This window comes from Balaenoptera acutorostrata, chromosome X (assembly GCF_949987535.1).
Source record: "Balaenoptera acutorostrata chromosome X, mBalAcu1.1, whole genome shotgun sequence".
Lineage (NCBI taxonomy): Eukaryota > Metazoa > Chordata > Mammalia > Artiodactyla > Balaenopteridae > Balaenoptera > Balaenoptera acutorostrata.
The window spans coordinates 107,914,559-107,938,890 of NC_080085.1; the positions used below are offsets into that span (position 1 = coordinate 107,914,559).

Genomic DNA, 24,332 nt, shown 5'->3' on the forward strand with positions numbered 1-24,332 from the left:
GGCTCGCTTGTGTATATTTGGGCCTCGGACCGAGGGAGGCGAGGGAAAATCTACTCTGATCACACCCCTCCCTCGTGCCCCCTCCCTTCTCCCTTCCCCTCCTTCCTTTCCTCCCTCCCTCCTCTCCCTCCCTCTCTTCCTCCCTTCCTAGAGAGGGAACAACATTCATGTGACGGGCCCCTCTGCTTCTCCCCCGCCCCATCATCTCCAGCGCGTGGTGGGGGAACTGCCGGGGAAAGCGATTGGCATCGATCTCTCCATCCCTTCCGAGGCCCGACTTCGGTCAGTTTTCTTCGGGCAACAATTTTCTGAATAGGTTGGGGTCTGGCGGTGTTGGCCCCCGCGTGCAGACCTTGCCCCGAAGGGGGCCCTGCCTGCCTGGCATGGGAGGAGGGGGGAAGGGCGGGAGTGGAAGGCTGTTTGTTGGGGGGTTTTGGCGCCACTTTTGTTTTAGTTTTAGTGCTGCTTTTCGTTCCCACCCCCACCCGCACTGTCTTTCTCAAGGCACGAACTGAGCTGATCCTTGCCCCAGGTAGGCAGCTTCTGCTTTTTCCCTCCACACTTTTATTCTTGCTTGGGGTCGACTTTATTTTTTCTTCTCTCACGTACCCGGTGATCTGTGGACGGCGATTTTAGGACGGAAAGGGTCGGATGGGCCATGGGAGAGAGAAGGTGTGGGAAACAGCATCAAGTAGTTCCGCAAAACTTTGAGCCCCGTTCTCATTTTCTTCTGGCCTACATTCGTAAACGTATTGTTGATTTCTGCCCTTTTTTCTCCCGTCGCGAGAATGTCTTGTTTTGCCTTTAGTTTTTTTTATAAACCGCTGTACTTTCGACATTTAGTTTCTGCTCCCCCTTGGTGTATATGTCATTTTATTTTTAATCATGAACTGTAATGGGTTTTATCGTGTGATTTTTCGTGCTGCAGTGTTCAGCTTTAATTTTTAATATTGCATTAGTAGTTTCATCTGGTTTGTGAGACTTTCTCTTCCGTGGCCTAGAAATGTTTTATATGTTGTTGCCTACCGCCCCCCCCTCCTTTCTCTTGGATGTAGTTTGTTAATTGAGGGTCATGGTATTTGATTAAATGGTTATTTACAGTTTACGTGATATATCTATTAGAAACTTTTGATGTGTACAATTAGATTTAAGTAAACGAAGAGCTCGTGTTGGTTTGAAATGGTTCCTTAAAATGCGCGGGCCGCCCTCCCTCCCCCCCCCCCGTAGAGCCCCATCTTCCCCTCACACTGGAGTGTAAATTCCATACCCCTTTTCTCCCACGGACCGCCGTATTTCACGGCAGCCACACCCTGTATTTGTCTCTGTGGATTGGGCTCATTATCAGCTTAATTTAGTGACTCTTAAACCACCATGATGGGACTTGCTTAAGCACGAAGCTTCTTTTCCTGTTTAGTCCTAGTGGTTAGTGTCGAAAGAGGAATAATCGAGGTTTCTTGATGAAACCTGGTGCGGTCCAACCTCTGCCTTTTTTCTGTTGTCTTTTTTCCTACTCCGGGCTGTTGGCGGTGTCAGCACCGCTGCTGGGGGCGGGGGTGGAGGGGAGAAAGAGTCGGGTTACCGAAGTGCGTCATTCCTGGCTCTAGCAGGGCCTGCTCGGGAGCTGCTGGTGTTTGTTACTGTCCTCGCAGCACTTTCCTGCCAACCTTCTCTCCCTGCGTATTGGTTAGGAGCAAAAGCAGGAGGCGGTCTCCTAATTCTATCTGTAGCCTAGCGCGTTGCGTTTAAGGGTATATGTGAACTTATTAAAAAAAAAATCGGCCCTGGAAAGTGGATACACTTCTCTTTAATGACATACAATTCAGGTAGTTTAGACTTGATTTCATATGTTTTCCAGTGAACGGTGGGGTAATTTTGAACATTTTAAACCACTTAACGTTAAAATGCCTGGGTTTTTTTCTACACTGATATCAATCTATAATTAGGAATCAGAAGGACCAGTTAAGGCATAAGTGTTCAGCGGTTTTTCAAGTGGTTGAATTGTAATTTTATGACACATTATGTTAAATAGTTTTTTTTTTTTTAGTTTTGAGCCAAGGTGCTACGTGAATGCAAGCTAATTGTAAATGCTTAAGTTCATTTTCATCACATATTCTTATTTACCCTTTTAGATGTAATTTTAAATATGTCCTTGGGATCATATTGGCTTTATTAGATTCTTAAAGATGGGTATTTCCCTTTTTTAAACAAAATCCGAATTCTTAAAAAAATTTACCACCTAACAAGGAGTTGTATAGGGTGGCTGTACAGTTACATTGTTAGATTCTTGACTTCTTGCTAGTCTTTGATACTTTTTTATCTTTGGATTTTTCTCTGTACATACTGAGCACAGTGTCTTCCTCTTAATTCTTTTCTGAAGATAATTGGGGGAGAGGTGGGAGGTAGAGATGAAACAAAAGTGGCCTTGAGTTGATGATTGTAGCTGGGTGATGAGTGCAGGAGAGCTCATTGTACTATTCTCTCTACTTTTGCGTGTACTTGAACGTTTCCATAATTAAACAGAAAAAATTCGGAAGAAAAACATTCAGATTGTCTTGCAATTTTGGTGTAATGACTTAAGTTTATATTTACATATTATTTGCCTGGGAAACTTGGCCTTGTGTATAAGTAATTACACAATGTCTGACTTACAAACTCAAAAAATATTTAAATTGAACCAGTATAGAATAAGCAAGATAAATGGTTATAAATTGGTTGAACTTTAAATGTTTGTAACTTAGTCTGAATGTGCTCTACTTTTAGTTTCTTTTTTAATCCTTTGAAAATAGGAAAATTCCATTAGCAAATTTTGTAAATTCTGCTTGGTGTCTATTTCATTAAGTTGGAGTTCCAGTGAGTCAGTATGAAAGGGATTTACTATTAATAGGAGGGGCTTTGGCAGTTGGAATAAGTGACAGTGGAAGGGATTCGGGTGCCCTAGGGAGCATTCCTGGTAAGAAGATCGAGGTAGGAGTTGAATTCAGTTTCAGTATTTGGTGTTTAATGAATGGGTAGAGAAGAGGATTGGAAAAGAAATCTACTTCTTACCTGTTCTTTCCCACTGTGAAATAACTATAGCATCCTAAGGTATCAGAGACGGGCAGTGGGGGTGGGGTGGTTTTTAAAAAAATTGATCTGAAAATGAATGTTTACATACAAAATGAGTTAAAGCTCCCCTCCCCCCACTTTTAACCATCTGATGCTGTAAATAGTTAAAAGTTGATATGTAAAATATTTTAATGTTTTATATTAAGAACATCTGACCATTACCCATCAACAGTAAAGTAAAAATGCGTTGCCATTAAAACCCTCGGTCTCCTTAATTAGTATATTTGTAAATTGCTCGTACAAAGAATTTGTAGATCATTTGAAGTTAAGTGCCTTATTTTGTGCAATTTTGTGTTGTTCAGTGGCAGGTTTTTTCACCCTATAAGATGTATTTTTGAACATATGTCAGAGTTTTAAAGGGAACCCAAAATAATGGATATTTAACTTATGTATTTGGCGAAGTGTGTTCCCTAATCATTATTAAAGCAAAAATTCCACCCTAGGCTGGGGACAGACATTTCGTAATTGTTAATATTAGTCTGTTTGTATATTTCATATTCATCATTTTAGCTTTAGAAGGATGTTAAGAGAAGATAGATTATGTATTTTGAACTCTTGTATGCGAATAATCTTAAATGTTGAGGATTGTGACTTCAGATTTATTTTATTGTGAGGCAAGAGCTAAACTACTAAACCAACAAATTATGAGTTTGGTAACTTTTAAGTCTAGTTAGGATTTTTTTTTAAAAGCCCAAGTACTCAAGATTTTAATGAAATTAAATTATACATTATTTTTTCATTGTTTTCTTTTTGAACCTTAATGACGTCGGTGGTCTCCTGAGAACCTATGAATTAAAATGGGTGGGTTGGGGTGGGGGACAGGCTCAGGCTCAAACTATCCTTTGGGAATATAGGGTTAGATGTGAAAATACACCTTGGACAGTTAAGTAATGCTTAATACTCTGCATGTTTAACTGATGCCACCCACAGTCATGTGTGGGAAGGGAGTAAACAGTGAATAGCATATTCTTCTTTGGGTTCTTTGTAATAGATGGAAGACTTCAGTTTTTGATGCTGCAAGTTAACTTTCGAGCTTAAAATTTACATTAGATGGACACAGTGATCTATTACATCTCAGTGGGATACGGTTCATATTTTTAATGTGACATTTTTGTCTCACGTTAAAAAAAAACTGGTCTGTGTTAGTACTTTGACATCGCTATTAGATTATTCGAAGACTTGAACACAACAGTTTACTGTGTAGTGGAGCACTATCCTATACCTATTTTGGGAGTTGGGGAGCGTAGCAAAGGCAAGGGATAGTCCCAGTTATCTATGGGTGTCAGTATATATTGAAACACCATTAATTATCAGAGTAAAGAAGAAACTTTAAAGATACAGATTATTTTAAAAGTTCTTTACATGTATTTTATTTGTGTAATTTCTACATTTGATACATATTTAGGACTTTTAATTTGTGGTTCAGTACTGCTCCTGTATAATAATTTTCTATATCTCCGGCTATCATGATTGGCTGTTATTGCGTGTTCTCTTTGCCAAAGATACGTGAGAAAACAAAATTGTCAGCTTGATTTTTCAGTCTCCTGAGTTGCCTGCTTTGCCTTTAATTTAACCAGATTTTATATTTTGTCAGTATGAGTGGTGTTGCTTGGTGGAGTCTTAATTTTTGTATATGTGCATTTTTTTAAAAAATTACATCTCTTTAGCAGCTATGGTAATCTGCTACCTGAACTGTATTTTTAATGTACGCTTGCTATAGCTCTATCTTTGGTACTAGCCAGAAGAAAACAAATCTTTACATATGGTTGGTCTAGTCTAGAGATTATTGAAATTGTTTTAAGCCCCACCCACTCCCCCAAATGAGGGGAGGGTGAATAATGTTGATGGTCTGTTCTTTTTTATTTTAATTGGAAAATACACGACTAGGCTTGATGAGACAAACTAGAGCGATTTCTGTAAACTCTGGATAATCTAATGTACAACTCAAAGGTAAAATTACTTTATAAAAATATATTGTTCAATCTTTGCGACTGGCTCCCTGCTGTATCCCTTTAAATTCTTCAGGAACACCCAAACACTGGTAAATATAAACAGCTTGTGATCGCAAAAAAAAAAAAAAATATTGTTCAAATTCTGTTGAATGTTGTTAGAGGGGGAAAAAGTAGGTCCTATTTACACTTTTGCATGAATAACATTTGTTGTAGTGGGATTTGACCTATAACTTGTTGAATCCTGAGATAGTCTAAGAAACTCTTAATTTAGTTGCCATTTGAGTGACTTTTAAATGCCAGTAACTGTACTGTGTGTTTTAACAGGTATTGTTTAAACTTCTCTGCTACCTTGCAAGATAGATGGTTGTCATTTTACAGATGGGGAAATTGAGGCTCTCAGAGAATAAATGACTTGTCACATGATAATAATTGACAGCCTGAATTCACACCCATATTAGTCTGGCCTCAAAACCTTTGTACTTTTTTGTTAAACTCAGTAGTTTCTCTTAACTCTGTTAGGTCTTGGGATATCTATCACTAGAAAGCATGTATCTTTTCATTGTTACAAAATGAAGATTTTTTTCACGTATAGTACAGGGTTAATGCAGATTTTTAATGTAGGGTTAGATGAGTTGCTGCCTGATGAACGGTCTAAATTGTGTTTTATACTTATAGTTGAAATAGTTGAAATAAATCTGAGCTTTAGTTTTGTTTGAGTATGCTCATTATACAAAAGTTTGTGGAATAATATATATATATTTTTAGATGGGATAATATGTTGAATTGTATTCTTGATTTTTGGGGGGTCATACTATGGTAGATAGAGTGGTTTCACTGATTTCTTTTTCTTTTGTCATTTAAGCTCTATATAGAATGGAGCTAAATGTGTCTGAGAATAGTTCCCCAATCATTCAGCATGTTTATCGAGTGATTTGAAAAGAGAATTTAGGTGACTCATAATTCACTGCTCTGGTTCTGTAGGGGGATTTTTTTGTTATTTAATGGTACCTTAAAAATATTTTCTTCTAAGTGTTAGTACCTTCTCTGTTTCTACTTTCTGTTCTAGTTCATCTTTTCACTTAATTAAAATTTCTTGTTCTTATTTTTTATCAGGTAATAGTTAATATTGCTGCCCTGGATTATTTGGTTCATTAGTGATCAGAATCTTGGTCTCAGCTTTCTTTGCTTTTCCTCTTTCTCCTTCCTGCTTTTCATAAACTATAACTAGAACTTTTCTAATCTGAAGGAATGCTAGATATCGTATAGCTGGCCTAAGATAAATTAGTGGAGATGGGGTAAAACCAAAAATATTAGTGCTTTTCACAGCCATGAGTCAAATTTATATATTTTATGTTAATCATTTCCTTAAGCTTCATTCTGTAGGAAATATTTTTTCCAGGTGATACTGTCTTCTACTCAGACTCAATATTGAGTCTTTTCATCCATATTTTCCCCTTTGTAGTCCAAGAATACCACTGGTGTTCTACCACAGAATTATGCCCCAAGGCATCCATTGTATATAATAAATTAGTTTCTCTCCAGTGCATCTAGAAAGATACTAGCTATGTACTGTTCTTGGGAGAATTCAGGAAATTGTCACTCAAATCATTTTCTGAGTTCTGTGGTTAATAACATGAGGAACCCTGGTTGAGAAAGGCTGCTAGAATATTAAGGGACTTGGTTTGGTGCCAAACAAGGTTTTACTTTTCATGATTTCTTTCCTGTCAGTAACCCTAATATAGCCTCTACTTAAAACTTACGTTTGATAAAAAGTGAATGCAGTTGCTGATACTGCCATTTCTGTGGGATAAATTGGTCAGTGTTGATTTCAAGCAGTTAGTGCTACTTAGTTGTTTTAAAGAATTGAATATTGAATGTGGGAAGTTAAATGCATAATTTCATTTGTAAAAAAGAATATTGTAGGAGCTCTGTTCATTATTATTCAAAGCCTTTAATAAGAAGTCTTTGACAGTGACTAACATTAACAATAGGTGACACTAACTGTACTCTTACTGTGTGCCGGACACTGTTACAAATGCTTTATGTGTATTGGCTCACTTAGTCTTCATAACCCTCTGAAGTAGGATGACCATATGATTTTTTGTTCAAACCAGGATACTGTTGAGAGTGAAAGGGGGCACTAACTGGATGGCATGCTAGGATAATAGTATAAACTAGGACTGTCCCAGAGTAACTAGGATGTGTGATGACCCTAATTAACAAACCCCCCCCCCTTTTTTAGAAGAGAAAACCAAAGCATAGGAGGCCAAGTAACTTGCCCAGTTAGTAAGTGGTAGGAAGAGATTCGAAACCCCTATGGAGATTTCTTTGGGCATGAACGTGATTTAAATTACTTTACACTGCCATATTCTTAGAGTTTGTTTATTTTTACTCTTTTGGAGGAGTTTTTATTGGTATGGGGTCGACAGTAAAAGACAAGATACAGTGTTTTTAAAAACCCAGTAGAATTTCCAGTTGGCTTTTTTCAAGTGATTCTTAAGACTTAAGTGATGATGTCTTAATGTTGAAAAGCAACTTCTCTGAGTGAGGTCCTCCTAAATAAAAGCAGAAAACTCCATGATAACTACTTTTGCTGTTTACATCTGTATTTGTTTTCCTTACATTGTTCAGACTCCCTTTATGGGTTTCTTAGGAGGAAATGTGAATTGTATGATATTTCATGGGGGCTCTTAGATGGAAAATTTCTTCTGAGAAGAAAGCTGAAAGAGACACAGTTTTGTGACTAAGGAGAAGTAGTATTAGAAAAGAAAGAAAAAGGTCTAGTTTAGAGACTTATTCGAAGTTAAACTGATTCTGTACCATAATTTGAAAATTAAGTCTTTTGGAGATTGATGTGTCATTTCGTAAAATTAATAGTTCTCTTTTATTTTTGGTGACTTTTGCAATTGCTTTGTATTCCCAGCCTGTTTATGTTTGTGGTACACCCCCCCCCCAAATGATTCAAACATTTGGTGAAATGATTTCAGCATAATCACAGATTTTACTATTTTGTAAAATAAGATTTTTTTTCCCTCTTTTTTTCTTTTAGTGAGGGTGAGTAGTAGACAGCTGATCTTAAGAGGACTTCATACTTAGCTATTTTAATATTTCATTGAGGAATTTGGTTTTTTTTCCGGTAGCTAGTTCACTTTTGTAAGTTTTGTTGGCATCACTATCTTATAAACAACTGAGAGGCTATTAAGTAGATCTATTCAATTCTTTTTATTTATTTATTTATTTATTTATTTATTTTTGGCTGTGTTGGGTCTTCGGTTCGTGCGAGGGCTTTCTCCAGTTGCGGCAAGCGGGGGCCACTCTTCATCGCGGTGCGCGGGCCTCTCTCTATCGCGGCCCCTCCCGTTGCGGGGCACAGGCTCCAGACGCGCAGGCTCAGCAATTGTGGCTCACGGGCCCAGCTGCTCCGCGGCATGTGGGATCCTCCCAGACCAGGGCTCGAACCCGTGTCCCCTGCATTAGCAGGCAGATTCTCAACCACTGCGCCACCAGGGAAGCCCCGATCTATTCAATTCTTAAAGTCATTTATTTAGTTCATTAAAGCCATCGTGAAGTTGGAAGGCGGGGACTGCATATCTGACCAGAGGAAGGAATTTGTGGGCCGCATAATGACTGGTAAACAAAAGGTTATTTTGTGGATTTGATTTATTACAGAAATTAATACAGTTGGTTTTTAAAAAAGGCTATTGCTGGGTTTTAATATGGGGCCCATGGATAGGGTGGAGATGTGAGAACCCTGTGAAATTAATGTACAAAATGTATAACTGCATTTATTCAAGTTCTCAAAAGAGTTCATTCGTTGTTTTTTCAGCTGGTACTTAAAGTGCCTTCAGGGGTGGGATATACAGTGGTAAACTACATAGTCTCTGCCCTCAGTCAAGGTTGTCAGTTGAGTTTTATCACCCCAAAAGGGTTAAAACTAACCCATTTTGGAAACATTATGTACTGCGATTACTGTATATTAAAGAATACTAAACTAAAACCAATAGCCATCAATGCAGTTTTGATAGTGTCCTTAATTTAAGAGTAGTGACAAGTATTTAAAAATAAGGACTACTCTGAAAAGCTTTGGGGGAAAATAACAATTAAGGACTGTTGATGTAGTATTGCAATGCTTCAGTTCAGTCTTCGGTGGTTGTTAATAAGCTAAGTTAAAGGAGCCCATGATCATTCCCTGTAACCAGTTACTGTTATCCAAAGGTTGAGACCTTCTAAAGTGATATTGTGCTTCTGTGTAAAAGAAAAAGAGGCAATCAACAATCACTCTGTTATATGGGACTCTTGTGTGTCTTTCTCTACCTCAAGTTGTAAATGCTTGCGTTTAAATAGGAACTTAAATTTATCCATGCTTGTGTTTTGCTTTTTGACTTTGGATTCTTTGTTGGAGTGTTAGCTTGAAATGTCTTTGTAGCAGTATATGATACTCATTAAATTCATTCTCTACATATATATGATGGTGTAGGTTTGGTATATTTAAAGTAGTATTTCCATTTCAGGATTGGGATATATGATACCCTCTTTTCCTGGGTTTCTAACGTTTTTCTCTTTTCAAAAGCAAGAATTTTTCCACACTCACCAGTGTATCTCCTGCTTTGTAACTAATTTGCAAACTTTATGGTGATTAGAATGTTACTGCAAAGAACACATTTAATATTCTCTTACTAAAAAAGGCCTTTTTTTGTGATTTAAAGAAGTAGTATTAAAGATAGTTGGGGGGGGCTTCCCTGGTGGCGCAGTGGTTAAGAATCCGCCTGCCAATGCAGAAGACACGGGTTCGAGCCCTGGTCTGGGAAGATCCCACATGCCGCGGAGCAACTGGGCCCGTGAGCCACAACTACTGAGCCTGCGCGTCTGGAGCCTGTGCTCCGCAACAAGAGAGGCCGCGATAGTGAGAGGCCCGCGCACCGCGATGAAGAGTGGCCCCCGCTCGCCGCAACTAGAGAAAAGCCCTCGCACAGAAACAAAGACCCAACACAGCCAAAAATAATTAATTAATTTAAAAATAAGTAAATAAAATCAAGCAGAATAAATTTTTAAAAAAATTGGTAACTTAAACTATAAATAAACAAAAAAAACACAATTTAAAAAAAAAAAAAAGATAGTTGGGAACATGAACCTTTGAGAATTTCCTTTCTATGCTAAAGAAGTAGAGAAAATGTAGGAAATATTAGCAAAGCCATAATATTTTTCCTTTGGGATATGTCCCTCCCTGTTTCCACCACTCATTCAGGCCAAAAGACATTCCTCAGACTTTATTCCTGGCAGGAGAATTGAGGAAGTGGTGGTAGCCATGGCTGGCAGGGAAGTAGAAGCTTGAAGGTATGTTTTTGAAAAGCAAATTTGTCAATGACAAATGGATTTTTCCAGTTTGAGTATATGTACTTTTTTGAGTTTTGATTACATGTCAATGCATAAAGTGCTACTATTCATTGAGGAGTATTCAGTGGTTGCATTCATATTTGGGTGTTCTAAATATACTTGAAAAATTTCAGAGGGATTATCTGGACAATACAGGATTATATTAGAAAAGATCGTTTAGTAGGGAATTAGTTCCTAAACCTTTGAAGTTAGACTGAAACAGTTACCCAGGTTGCTGCAGAAAAATAGCAAACCTAACATGAGAGATAATTATTTGTGTGTATAAATATGTAATGTTTATATGTACAATATTGGTGAATATCCAAACTTATGTCTTATAACTAGTTTACCTTTTTCAGACAAGGAATTACGTTTTTATCTGATTTTGAATTCTTGTCTCATTGTGTAATATGTATCATACAGATTCTGAAATGGTAATTAAAACCTTAGGTTTTCTAGAAAAGTAACCCTACATTATAATTACATTATTAATATCTCATCTTCAAGACCTGTATGTTGGAAGAGAAATAGTCAGTTTCCTCTAGTTGGCTTTGCATTAATGATAAACTTTGTGTATCTACAGGATACCATTTATAGGATCTACTACACAGCAAGTCTCCCTAACATTTAATTTTTATTTCTTAAAACAACCATGTGAGGTAGTTGGTGGTATTTTCATTTACTGAGGTTCAAAATAGTTAAGTGACTTGCCCAAGTTCACTCAGCTAGTTAGTGGCAGAGCCTACTTTTGAATCCAATTCTGCCTCATTCCAGCACACTTCTTTACACAGTGATACACTGCCTTCCAGTGGGATGATTTATAGATTTGTGTAGTGATAACTTTTGGCGGCGGGGGGAAGAGTAAGAGGGGGCAAGCATCCTAACTTGATGAGACTGAGGAAGTTAGACTTCTCAAAGTAGAAAACTTTTGGAAATTAGGTAGGGGAAAGGCATATTTTCTACCAAGAGCTGATAGGGAATAAATTATTCTCAGTCTGAAGTTAGATGTGATATGTTTCGTATTTTATAATAAGCATCAAATAACACTTAGAAGAGGGTTGGGTGGGGGAAGATGATAAAGTTTGTTACATTGAATTTGTTTTAATCCCCAGTAAAGTGACATCTGAATTAATTTTAAGGAATTAAACTTCTTATAAAATAAACTATGAAACAAAACGTTATCCAAAGCATTGTTGGCATATGTCTCACTAGTAGTGTTCTTACTAAAGGACTAATGGGAGCAAAATCTGTTCAGGTAAATTGGTCTAAATCCAGATAACATCATGATGCTACTTTTATGTTCTTCTGTTCTGTTTTGATTTTCATTTTTCTCCAGCACCCCTTTTCTGTTGCATTTCCATCTCCAGTATCTGTACAATTTCTAAAATTCTCCATGGAAAGTAGAACTGTTTTGATGATGATTTCCTTTTTTTACTTTTATGCTTTTACTAATAATACTATATAACTCCATATGCTAGGCACTGAAATAGAAGTGATTTCAAAAATAAACCCATTTTATGCTCCCAGCAACTCTCTGAGGTAGGTACTGCTATTGTTTCCTGTTTACAGGTGAGGAAACAGGTGCAAAACAAAAAGGTAAAATTGCACAAGGACACATACCTAGGAAAGCGGTGGAGACTTGATGTGAACCCAGGCAATCTGATTAGTGTCCCATGTTCTTAGCACTACAGTACCATACTGCTGATTGTTGACATTAATGTGAATGGTTTCCTCATCTTGGCAGTGTATTTATTTTAAATCCTCTCTTTAATCGTGAAGTATGTTTGCTCATTCTAATAAGAATTTTAGAGGTCAGCAGAGGATTGGGAAAATTTCTGATCCTCAGGTTTCCTAGCTATAAAATGGGTAATCCTGCATGCCTTATGTTATTATGGGGATTAGATAACAATACTTTTCTGAGTGTTTTCTGTATGCCAGACAATATGCCTAGGGTTTTGCTGGCATGATAGGCCCCCAGATAACTGTAATATTTTCATTTATTGAGTGCATTCTGTATGTCAGATACTTGATGTAATATACTACTTTTACATCTTACATTGTATAGGGGATATTGTACTCATTTTACAGAAAACTGAGGCCTAAAGAAATTTAGTAATTTGCCCAAATACGTTCTCACCTCTCGGCCGTTGTATTTACTGTTCCCTCTGTCTGGTGCGGTTGCTCATTTCTTCAGGACATTTTGCTCACTCAAGTAATTAGCCTTTCAGTGAAGTATTCCTTGGCCATATCATGTAAAATATCTTTTGCCCCCAACACTTCCTTTTCTTCTTACTGTATTTCTCTGCATGGCTCTTTTCATTATCAAACATAGTTTTATGTGGGTTATCTCTTTCCCCACCTTAGAATGTAAACTCATTGAGGGCAAGAATATTTGTCTTGTTCATTGCCTTAACCCCAGCACCTAGAACAGTGGTTGGGACATAGGTAGGTTGTATAATATTTGTTGAGTGGATGCATTATGTGGTATCCCGAGACCCACTAGGCTTACTTGCAAGCTGATCCTGAATTAGACTGATTTAATCTTAAGGGACCAAGATGGGCATTTTCCGAAACAGAGATGTGATGAGGATTGTGCTTGGGGCTGTTTTGGGGTGGGAGTGGGGAGGCAGTGCAGTCTCATGTTGTAGTTTTTAGAAGTCTGCTCTCATGAATTGCCTTGAATTCCGGGAGGAGTATGTGCCCTCAGGTCATCTTCTAGGTTCTGTGAAGCCTTTTATCTCTTAGTAGAGGTCTGCTTTCCAGCTTCTTACTGTCTTAACTTTCAACCCCTCATTTTGCCTAAAGATTTGTTCATTGACCATTTATAGTGTATTTGTGATGTGCACAGTGTGGAGCTGTGAAGCAGGGAGTTGGCTTCATACAGGAAGATTCCTAGCTTTGCCATAATATGTACATAAATATGTATGTATGGTAAAAAAAAAGAGAACTGCTATGTACTGAAACTTTAAATAATTGTTTTAGTTAATATTTTGATAGCACATAAGATCATTATTTTCTGATGTCTTGGAATTCATACCTCTTTCTTTCTTTCTGCTTCTCATAAAATTTGTTGCAATAATGTATGTAGTTGGAACATGGTAGTGATAACACTGTACCATGCTCTTGCATTTAAATGGTAGCTGATTTTTGAGAGAAAGACAAAATTGTATTTTTAGATATTTCAATCTTAAGCTGATATTAGTGCAACTGGAGTTCAGCAGATATAAGAGTAGGAGATAGACCTTAGGGATCCCTGTGCATACTGTACATTGGTCTTTAGAGGGGAGAAGTTATAAATAAAGAGGAGCAGAAGGCCGGGAATGAAAACCTTATTATTAATTGGGTAGGAGGAAGAAGTAGGAACATTGATAGACTGGTCAGGGATATAGGAGAAAATCTAGGAAAATGTAGCATAAAATCCATAAGCATCTAAAATTTGAAAAGAATCCAGATGGCATGTTCTCCCATCTGGGAGATGCTTTTAAATTATATACAGTATAAAAACTGTTGTTTCAATTATGTCAAGATGAAATTATCTTTAAAGCTGATATAATCAATGGTTATCCTTATGTAGATTGTTTTCTTTGTGGCATCTCTTGGGAGTTGGGTTCTTCTTCCACCCTGAGTCCCAGGTTACCAGACTAAGCTGGGAAGTGGTCTGGGACAAGAAGGGAGGGCATATCTGGCTTATTGCATTCTGAAAAGTCAATGAAAATTTTACTGGAATTACTTTGTATGGAGCTGTAGATAATCAAAGAATTGATTGTACTTAAATATGAGTGGTATTAGATAATATACTGCAATTTGATGTCCTCTTCAAAATAGCTGTGAAAATTATGATTGGATTTGCTGGAGTCTATTTTGAAAAGGAAAACCTTTTCTTTTTTTCCTCTGTTCTTTTATATGAGATAAGTGTGTAGGCAACCACTTCACTTTTCTTCAAATTTTGTGGAAAAACTATCTTGGGTAGAAATAATGCCAGACGTGACTATCTTACAAAATTTTCTCACTTTTCTGCTTCTTGGGATAATATTTCAAAGAGAAATTATTGTTATCAGTCTAAAAAACTATTCATAATTCTACTTGCTTCAATCCAAAACTATTTATTTTTTAAAATTTTGGTAAAATATAAAATTTTGCCATTTTAAGTATACAGCTTAATGGCATTACTTACATTCACATAGTGGTCCAAACATCACCACCATCCATCTCCAGAACTTTTTCATCATTCCATAATAAAACTCTCTACCCATTAAACAGTTCCCTATCTCCCCTGTGCCCTCAAACAGTTCCTGGTAACCAGCGTTCTGCTTCGTGTTCCTATGTATTTGACTAGGTACCTCATGTAGGAGGAAGCATAGATATTTATCCTTTTGTAACTGGCTTATTTCACTTAGCACGTTTTCAAGGTTCATCCGTGTTGTAACGTGTCAGAATTTTCTTCCCTTTTAAGGATGTATAATATTCCATTTCTGTATATACCACATTTTGTTCATTCATCCATGATGGACACTTGGGTTGCTTCCACCTTTTGGCTGTTGTGAATAATGCTGCCATGGACATGGTATACAAATATCTGTTTGAGTCTCTACTTTCAGTTCTTTTGTGTGTATACTGAGAAGTAGAATTGCTCCACAAATATTTGAGTGTCTGTAAGTGGCAGGCACTGTGCTAAGCACTGGGGATATCAGTGAACAAGGCAGGCCTGGTCCCTGCCCTCAGAATTTACAGTCTAGTAGGGAAAAAAGATATTAAATAAGCAGTTACAATTAAGTATCGTAAGTGTTACAAAAGGGCAAGTACAGAGTGCCATGTGTATATTTTATATGGTCGTAATAATGTATATATTGTTAAAGTAAAAAGAATACAAAACATCAAATGCTTTTTCATATTCTGATATCCCCTGCAGCACCTCACTCGCCAACCTACCACCACATGGAAATTTTTTTGTTTCACCCCCCCCACATTTAAAAATTTAATGCATCTGGAATATATTTTTGACTCTGATGTGACGTAGGGCTATTGTGCTATTGTGGTTTATAAGCAGTATATATTTGGTCTTCTCTATTTCTGGCACAGAGCTCCCCAAACCCTTCGAATTTCCTCAGTGTTCAGAGTGATAGAGGTATCTTTTGTTATATCAATAAGGTGACTTTTAGAAAGCACCTTAGGGTGGGGACTGGTTGGTTGCTAGTGGAGCCAGCTGTGGTTAGAGGGTTAGAACTTTCAGCCCCCACCCCACCCTCACCTCTGGGGGCATGGAATGCAATCACCAATGGCCAATGATTTAATCAATCCCGAAGCCTCCATAAAAACCCGACAGGAAAGGGTTCAGAGAGCTTCTGGTTTGGTGAACTTGTGGAAATTTGGGGAGAATGGCGAGTTCCAAGAGGGCTTGGAAGCTTCCTCGCCCTTTCCCTGTACCTTGCCCTGTATCTTTCATCTGGCTGTTCCTGAGTTCCTTTTACAATGAACTGGTGATCTACTAAGTAAAATGTTTCTGAGTTTTGTGAGCCGCTATAGCAAATTAATTGAACCCAAGGAGGGGTTCTTAGTGTCCAAAAAAATGCACAACCTAAAAGTTGAGAATTATGTTTTATTTGGAGGAATTTCTGAGGACTTAAACCCGCTAGACAGCCTCTGAGATAGCTCTGAGGGACTGCTCCAAAGAGGTAAGGGAGGAGCCAGGATAAATAGGAGTTTTGCAACAAAAAACAGGTAGTTAGAACATCAAAAGATTACTGTTAGTTAAAGAAAACCAGACATCTCAAGTTAATGAATTTAGCACTTTTCTTGTATGGGAAGATGCAAGAATCTGGACTCATTGAAGTCATTCCTTTGATAGGCACCTTATCTAGGGACACTATCCTGTTCTTTCCCGTCCTCAGTCCCCTCAGGGTGCACCATTGCAGGATGGCTGCTGTGGCTGAGGGTTTGGCAGTGGGAAGCCCGTTTGTCTCCATCCTGAGTTCCCTCAGGGCTCACCATCGGGGCAGTGGTAGTGGCTGATGGCTTGATGGCCATAGCATCCTTTGTTTGCTGATATGGCAGGCAACATTTTTCATTCACGTTAGGAACCTCTAATTTATAGCCAGTCGGTCAGAAGTACTGGTAACAACCTGGACTTGAGACTGCCCTCTGAAGTGGGGTTGGGCTGGGGCAGTTCTGTTAGGACTGAACCCTTAAACCTGTGGAATCTGATGCAGTCTCTGGGTAGACAGTGTCAGAATTGAGCTGAATTGCAGAACTCCCAGCTGATGTCTGGAGAATTACTTGGTGCTGTATGAGATATCCCCACCCCCTCACCCCTGCCCCCAAGACAACATTGGAATTGGGTCTCAGAACCAGTTTAGCTCTACACATTTTTGTCTTTTTGTGTGTGTGCCATACCATCAACTACCTAATTATTTTCCTTGCTGTACATTTGTCTGTCTCTTTCCTCCTCTGTTTTAGAAGGCACAGCTTCTATGAGTAACTTTGTTTTTTCCCCTTATCTAGTTATATCCAGCAGTGGGATCATGCTGTCATTGAGTATGAACTTTTTGAAGCTCCTTGTAAGTGAAGGTGTGTTGTTTTCCAGTAGGGTCCTACCTACCTTACAGTCCCACCGTTGCTGTTGTGTGTGGTAACCACATTATCCCTGCTTTGGAGATGTTATTTTAAGCAGTTTTGCTAGTGGTATCTCAGATTCCTTTAATTTGCATTTCTTTGATTAATAGCTAGAATGAACATTTCCCCTTATTTTTGAGCAAGGTATTTTGAATGTGACAGCCAACACTTAAGTTTAACCTGAGGGCCTTTTAATTATGAGTATACAGTAGTTTTCTGGTTAATTACTGGTAGTGATGGTTTTTAGTATTAAGTCTCAATAGAAGTATCTAATTATTTTAAATTGGATTTGTGTATTGTTTTGTAATGTCTGTTCACCTTATTCGTGGTGTTAGTTCATTTCAATTTACGAACAGCACTTGCTTAGGAAACCTGCAATAATCTATCCATCCACTTGTCTAGCCCAGTAATGTTAAGTTGCATTCAGTGGACAGTTTGTGGATGAGCTGTGCTCAAGTGTTTTGTAAACGGAGTATGAGAGAACCAGTGGGAAAAGCCCAGATTTTTTTTCTCACTGCAGGGTAATCTTCTTAGCAATGCAGCCGACAGTGAAATTAAGTTTTTATTAGTAGTTCAGCCTGTTTTTCTTTCTTTTTTAAAAAAAAATTAATTAGTTTATTTATTTTTGCATGCGTTGAGTCTTTGTTGCTGCACGCGGACTTTCTCTAGTTGTGGCGAGCAGGGGCTACTTTTTGTTGCGGTGCGTGGGCTTCTCATTGCAGTGGCTTCTCGTTGCGGAGCACAGGCTCTAGGTGCACAGGCTTCAGTAGTTGTGGCTCGCGGGCTCTAGAGTGCAGGCTCAGTAGTTGTGGCGCACGGGCTTAGTTGCTCCGCGGCACGTGGGATCTTCCTGGGCCAGGGCTCGAACCTGTGTCCCCTGCATTGGCAGGTGGATTCTTAACCACTGCGTCACCACGGAAGCCCTTAGCCTGTTTCTTAGTAGTAATGATTATTCTTAGTCATGATCAGGGTAGATAAAGTGAAATTGGCTGTTCGACATCGTTCTTTGAAAAAAAATAATTACATGATTGCATTAATGGTTGTGCCATGTAGTAGTCAGTCCATAGACTACTTCCAGATAGTAAGTTCATAGACTTCCCCTACTGAGAATTTGTCAGTGTCAAGGCATTGTGAAACCAATGGTAAAAGATACTCTTCTTTAGATATCTGAGAATGTTCTGGACTATCTAACTTTAGAGTGATTAAAGATACATTAGCAGCTTTGTAGTGAAAAAATGTTCAGGTCCGGGGAGAGAAGTTCAGGGCAAGTGGAAATATAGAATAATTTGCAAGCATTTTTTTGGGGATTAGGACTGACTTTAGTTAGGAACATAAAATGTATTACTTATAGCTTTAGTTAAAATGATCATGCATGTTATATTACGTTTAAATGTAGTGAATGGATCCCTGCTCCCCTCTCAACCCAATCACCTTGTTTTATTTTCATGGTAGCTTTACCACTGCTTGGTATTTTCTTATTTCTTTGTGGTCTTTGCCCTACTGGCATTTAAGCACCATGGGAACAGGGGCTTTACTGTTTAATGCTGTAACTGCAGTGTTTCTAACAGTGCCTGGTATATAGTAGGTCCTTAAGAAATACTTGTTGAATGAATGAATTATTCACTAATTTAGCTGGATATGATTGAAATATTCAGAAATAAATTCAGTCCTACTTGTGAATGTAACTAAACTTCTGAACTTAAGAATGTCTCAGAGTTTTTTGTTTTTTTATTTTTTAAATCAGTTTGAGAAGTGGGAAAAAGATCTGAGAGGCTTGTCAGTGTTACTATAGAATACAAGAAATTAGATGTAAGGCTAAAAAGGCACCAGTCTCCAAAGATCATTAAGTAAATTTTTTGCTGTGTGTAACTATGTCTGAACTCATCATGTGAGCTATGACTATTAGCATATTTTCTTATCAGTTTTATCTTCACAAGTTAAGACAAGCTTTTACTCTTAAGCATCTGATTTGGTGTATTTCCAAACTTAGACAAGTTTCTTTTACAAGTTGCAAAAGTTAAGAAATCTGAAGCAGGTGAGAAGAGTAGTTAGAAAACTATATTGCCGTTTTGCCACCATCTTGTAGGGGGATTGACGGAGGGGGAGGTATGTTTGCTTTCACTGTGTTCTCCTGTGTTGAACCTATTACCTAATACCAAATTCTGAGTGTGCTGGTCATTACGTGTGTTAGTCAAATGTAATAGTAGTGATGATTCCATCGTAGTTTTAGTGCATTGTAGAGTTTACACAGCACTTCCACTTTGTTCTCATAATAATCCTTTAGGGAGGGAGGTCTTGTGGTATTCATGCTATTTTACAAATGAGGAATTACCCTTTTGGAGGAGCCAAACAACACGGCCCAAGGTCACACAACTAGAATTAGTAAACACTAGAACATACATCTTATGTGTTCTGGTTCTGTGTTCTTTAGAACCATAGAATTTTAGATCAGGAAGAAGCCTTAAAGATCTAAACTATATATATACATACATATATATACACATATATGTGTGTATATATATGTGAACACACACATGTGTGTATGTGTGTATACATATATATATATGAATTTAACATTACAAAGCTGATGTGCCAGGATTCTAACCCAGGTCTTCTCCTCAGATTGGATCTGTATTGTTTCTAGTCTTCCCTGTCTTTGATTTTGGAGATGTGTATGCTACTGGATGAACTGGCTGTCTGATAACAAAGGTATTTGGATTTCTTAATATTTTTCTGATTCACATCTATGTTTGTAATGGTGAATAGCTTCCAAAAACATTTAAATGTATTTTGAGGCAGCTTGAGATAGTGGAAAGAACATAAGCCTTAGAGCCTAGCAGATTTAAGTTGGAATCCTATGACTTCTTTCCTCATTAACTGTGACCTTGTGGAAATTACCTAACTTCTTTGTTTCCTCATCTATAAAATGGGCAGGATATTACCTACCTTGAAATAATCAAAGATAGTGTAGTATGTTAAGTTCCTGACACATGGAATATGCTCGATAATGTTACCATTGTTTTATTTAACATTCATACAAATTGATATGAACAACTGTTAATGATCTTAAACGTTAGTGGATATGAAGTTTTCAATATTATTACTACTACCTGTTGATTTTTATTGGGTGCTAGGCACTAAGCTAAGTGCTTGATAAATCTGTTATTTTATTTATTTTTTAAATATATTTTTTAATACATTTATTTATTTTATTTTTATTTATTTTTGGCTGCGTTGGGTCTTCGTTGCTGCATGCGGGCTTTCTCTAGTTGCAGCGAGCAGTGGCTACTCTTCATTGCAGTGCATGGGCTTCTCATTGCGGTGGCTTCTCTTGTTGCGGAGCACGGGCTCTAGGCACGTGGGTTTCAGTAGTTGTGGCACACAGGCTCAGTAGTTGTGGCTCGCGGGCTCCAGAGTGCAGGCTCAGTAGTTGTGGCGCATGGGCTTAGTTGCTCCGTGGCATGTGGGATCTTCTCGGACCAGGGCTCGAACCCGTGTCCCCTGCACTGGCAGGCGGATTCTTAACCACTGTGCCACCAGGGAAGCCCAAATCTGTCATTTTAAATCCTTAAGCAGGAACCACGCAAAGTACAGGTGCAAATCTCCTCACTTTACAAATAGCAAAAAATTGTAGGCATGCACCTTATCTCTAACCAAGAGCCCTAAAATAAATGTTGATCTACTTGGATCTAATAATGATAAGATAGGGAATAATTAAACGTGAAGTATGTATACAGGAAGCGGTATTAGTTATTGTAATGAAATACTGGGGTCAATCTTAATGTCTAACAATAAATAAGTAGGTTATAGTACATCACATGTGGTGGAATTTCTTGAAACTATTAGTAGTAGTTATTACGAATATTACAGAAATGGTAGAAATGCATATAGAGATAAAAAATTATGCACAGTTACATCCATTCTGTGGTTATAGTTTTGAAATTTTTACACCTAGACATTCAGGCATGCACATATGGACAAAGCCTGGGAAGAAAAATGAGAAAAAGTGATTTATTAGTGTAATGGATGCTATATGATTATTCTAAGTGTTTTAAAGGTAATTTCGTGTGTCATTTTGTGGGAACCAAGGTCATATGCTTCCTGTGTAGTGTGCACTGAAGGACGTTGATTGCCCTTAAAACATTCAGCGGGTTTGACCTAGATGACGGGGTCCAGTATAATGTTTCTTATACTTTGTGGACACTTTAAGTAATCTCAACTATTGGCTTTTTATTCTTTTAGTAAACTCTCAGCACACATTATCATTCAACCCATTGCATTTTGCAATGGAATTTTAGTTTTTTTTTTCCTTCTCCTTGTTCTTGAACGTGATAGCCACCACAAGTAGACCTATATATTATATAACTACTTTTGTACCTTAATGGATTTATTTGAGAATCTTCAAGTTCTTGGGCTTAAACCCCAGATATATGTCCCACTGCAGTATTGTGAGGGAAACCATCATTGTAATCTTTTTTGCCCATTACTTTTTCTTGTCTTGTCAATCAGCAAAGCAAATACTTTACTGCTCTCTGCCTTCCGAATTACTTCATATACTTTACGGTTGATATATTTTATGGTATGTGTGTTCTTTTCTGTTTCATTGCTTCCATAAAAAAGACTGGTTTAGGTGTTAGTTTGATTCCTTCTCTTTTTCCATTTATCTGTGAGTACTACAAGACACAGTGCACCATTGATTCTTGCATTTCTCATTTATATTCTGATTTTAAAACAAGCTTGTTAGAAAGAATTTGCCTGGATAAATGGTATGATGGTCTTGGTGGTTTGAAAAGTTACCAGAATGCTGCTTTTTCAGTTGTTTCCAGTTAAGGGTGGATTCTCTGTGTGTTTGTCTGTCTCTCTTATGTATTTTATTAATTAATTAATTAATTAATTAATTAATTTCAACAATTACTTTATTTATTTATTTAGGCTGCATTGGGTCTTCGTTGCTGCGCACAGGCTTTCTCTAGTTGTGGCTGGCGGGGGCTGCTCTTTGTTGCGGTTCGCGGGCTTCTCATTGCAGTGGCTTCTCGTTGCGGAGCATGGGCTCTAGGTGCGCGGGCTTCAGTGGTTGCAGCAGGTGGGCTCAGTAGTTGCGACATGAGGGCTGTAGAGTGCACAGGCTGCAGTAGTTGTGGCGCACGGGCTCTGGAGTGCAGGCTCAGTAGTTGTGGTGCACGGGCTCAGTTGCTCCATGGCATGTGGGATCTTCTCGGACCAGGGATCAAACCCGTGTTCCCTGCATTGGCAGGCAGGTTCTTAACCACTGCGCCACCAGGGAAGTCCCTCCCTGTGCCTTTTAAAAATGCAGAATTTTTCTGGGCATAGGACATACATATAATTTAGTGTTTTTTATTCCAGAAAAAGTGGTATTGTAATTATTTCTCTATAATACATTAGCTTAGATATTTTTTGTTGTTATCGTGTGGGAAGTTCATGGGGATGTGATTGAGGGCATATTTTATGTCAAAAGAATAGACTTTACTCTACAGTTGTCCCTCGGTTTCTGTGGGGAGTTGGTTCCAGGACCTGCTGTGGATACCAAAATCTGCGGATGCTCAAATACCGTGGTCAGCCTTCTGTATCTGTGGTTCCGCCCCCGCAGATTCAGCCAACTCTGGATCATGTAGTACTGTAGTATTTACTGAAAAAAAAATCTGCATATAAGTGGACCCACATAGTTCAAGCCTGTGTTGTTCAAGGGTCAGCTGTATCTTTTCAGAGTGAATTGTATATAAGATGCAGTTTTTGTCCTCAAAGAGTCAACAGTCAATACAGAAGGTAATTAAGGAAACAAAAACATTAAAAATACAGGGTCATTAGGAACAGAAAGAGGTAGTGATTATCTGGGAGACTTCAGGGAATGTGCCTTACAGAGGGGAGGGTAGTGATTGAGGTTCAGAAGGAGTTGACCAGGGCATTCCAAACCAACCCCACACCCCATGCATTGCAGTACTATCCAACTGCTCTTAGTTGCCATAACATACCACGAGTTTTGATGCCTCCATGTTTCTTTGCTTGAGCTGTTTTTAATGCGTAGAATGCTCCTGCATCCACTTGTCAGCATACTGTGCATATCATTCTAGATTTAGATTGGGGTCACCTGGAAACCATGTCCGAGCTCCCCTTACCCAGTTAAGAGCCACTTCCCTGGGGCTTCCTGTGCATATTTATGCCAGTGTACTTTCTTTTTTTAATTTTAATTTAATTTTATTTTTTTGGCCATGCCACATGACTTGTGGGATCTTAGTTCCCCAACCAGGGATTGAACCTGGGCCCTTGGCAGTGAAAGTGTGGAGTCCTAACCACAGAACTGCCAGGGAATTCCCAATGCCAGTGTACTTTCTTTTTTTTTTTAATTATTTATTTATTTATTTATTTATTGGCTGCATTGGGTCTTCGTTGCTGCACGCGGGCTTTCTCTAGTTGCAGCAAGTGGGGGCTATTCTTCGTTGCAGTGCGCGGGCTTCTCCCTGTGGTGGCTTCTCTTGTGGCAGAGCATGGGTTCTAGGCACGCGAGCTTCAGTAGTTGTGGCACGTGGGCTCGGTAGTTGTGGCTTGCGGGCTCTAGAGCGCAGGCTCAGTAGTTGTGGCGCACGGGCTTAGTTGCTCCGCGGCATGTGGGATCTTCCCGGACCAGGGCTCGAACCCGTGTCCCCTGCATTGGCAGGCGGATTCTTAACCACTGTGCCACCAGGGAAGTCCCCAGTGTACTTTCATTGTACTCAACTGTAATTGCTTATGTGACACCTTCACTGTATTGTAAACTCATGAGGTGGGGGACGACTATGTTTTATTCATTTCCCCCAACATTTTATTATGAAAAATTTCCAGTATATATAATTGTACAACAATCACCCATATACCCATCACCTACATTCTACCTTTAACATTTTGCTATATTTGCTTTGTCAAATATCCACCCGACCATTGCTCCCTTCTATCCATTGCTCATCCTTTTTTTTTTTTTTTGATGGATTTCAAAGTAAGTTGCAGACATTAGTGCCTGTCAACCCTACAGACTTCAGCATTAAGGTCATTAAATGGAGTTCATGTTTTATTCATTTTTACCCTTTTATTTACATTTTGAAAATTGTGCCTGTTATTTTTATCATCAGGGCTATCGCAGTGCTAGTACAGAGGTGCTTAGTAATATTTGAATTGAAATTCTTAATTTTGTGAATTTAACTATAAGTGTATTGCACTTGAAAGGAGCAATTCATTAAGGGCTGGAGTAGAGAGAATTTAATAGAATAAGGATAATTATTATGGTTATTAGAATAATTTATT

The 24,332-nt window shown here is 38.3% G+C and overlaps 1 protein-coding gene across 6 annotated transcripts in view; it reads left to right on the forward strand.

Annotated features, from left to right (window-relative positions):
• STAG2 (STAG2 cohesin complex component) overlaps positions 1–24,332 on the forward strand; it is a 119,479-nt gene that overhangs the window by 935 nt on the left and 94,212 nt on the right. Inside the window, exon 1 of one of the 6 annotated variants that reach the window (XM_057538794.1) lies at positions 133–282. The exons of 4 other annotated variants lie outside the window; for them this stretch is intronic. The gene's annotated coding sequence lies outside the window, so the exon portion shown is untranslated. Of the gene's footprint in view, positions 1–132; positions 283–458; positions 533–24,332 lie in introns of those variants that run through there. One more of the 6 variants, XM_057538796.1, reaches the window with a different exon arrangement.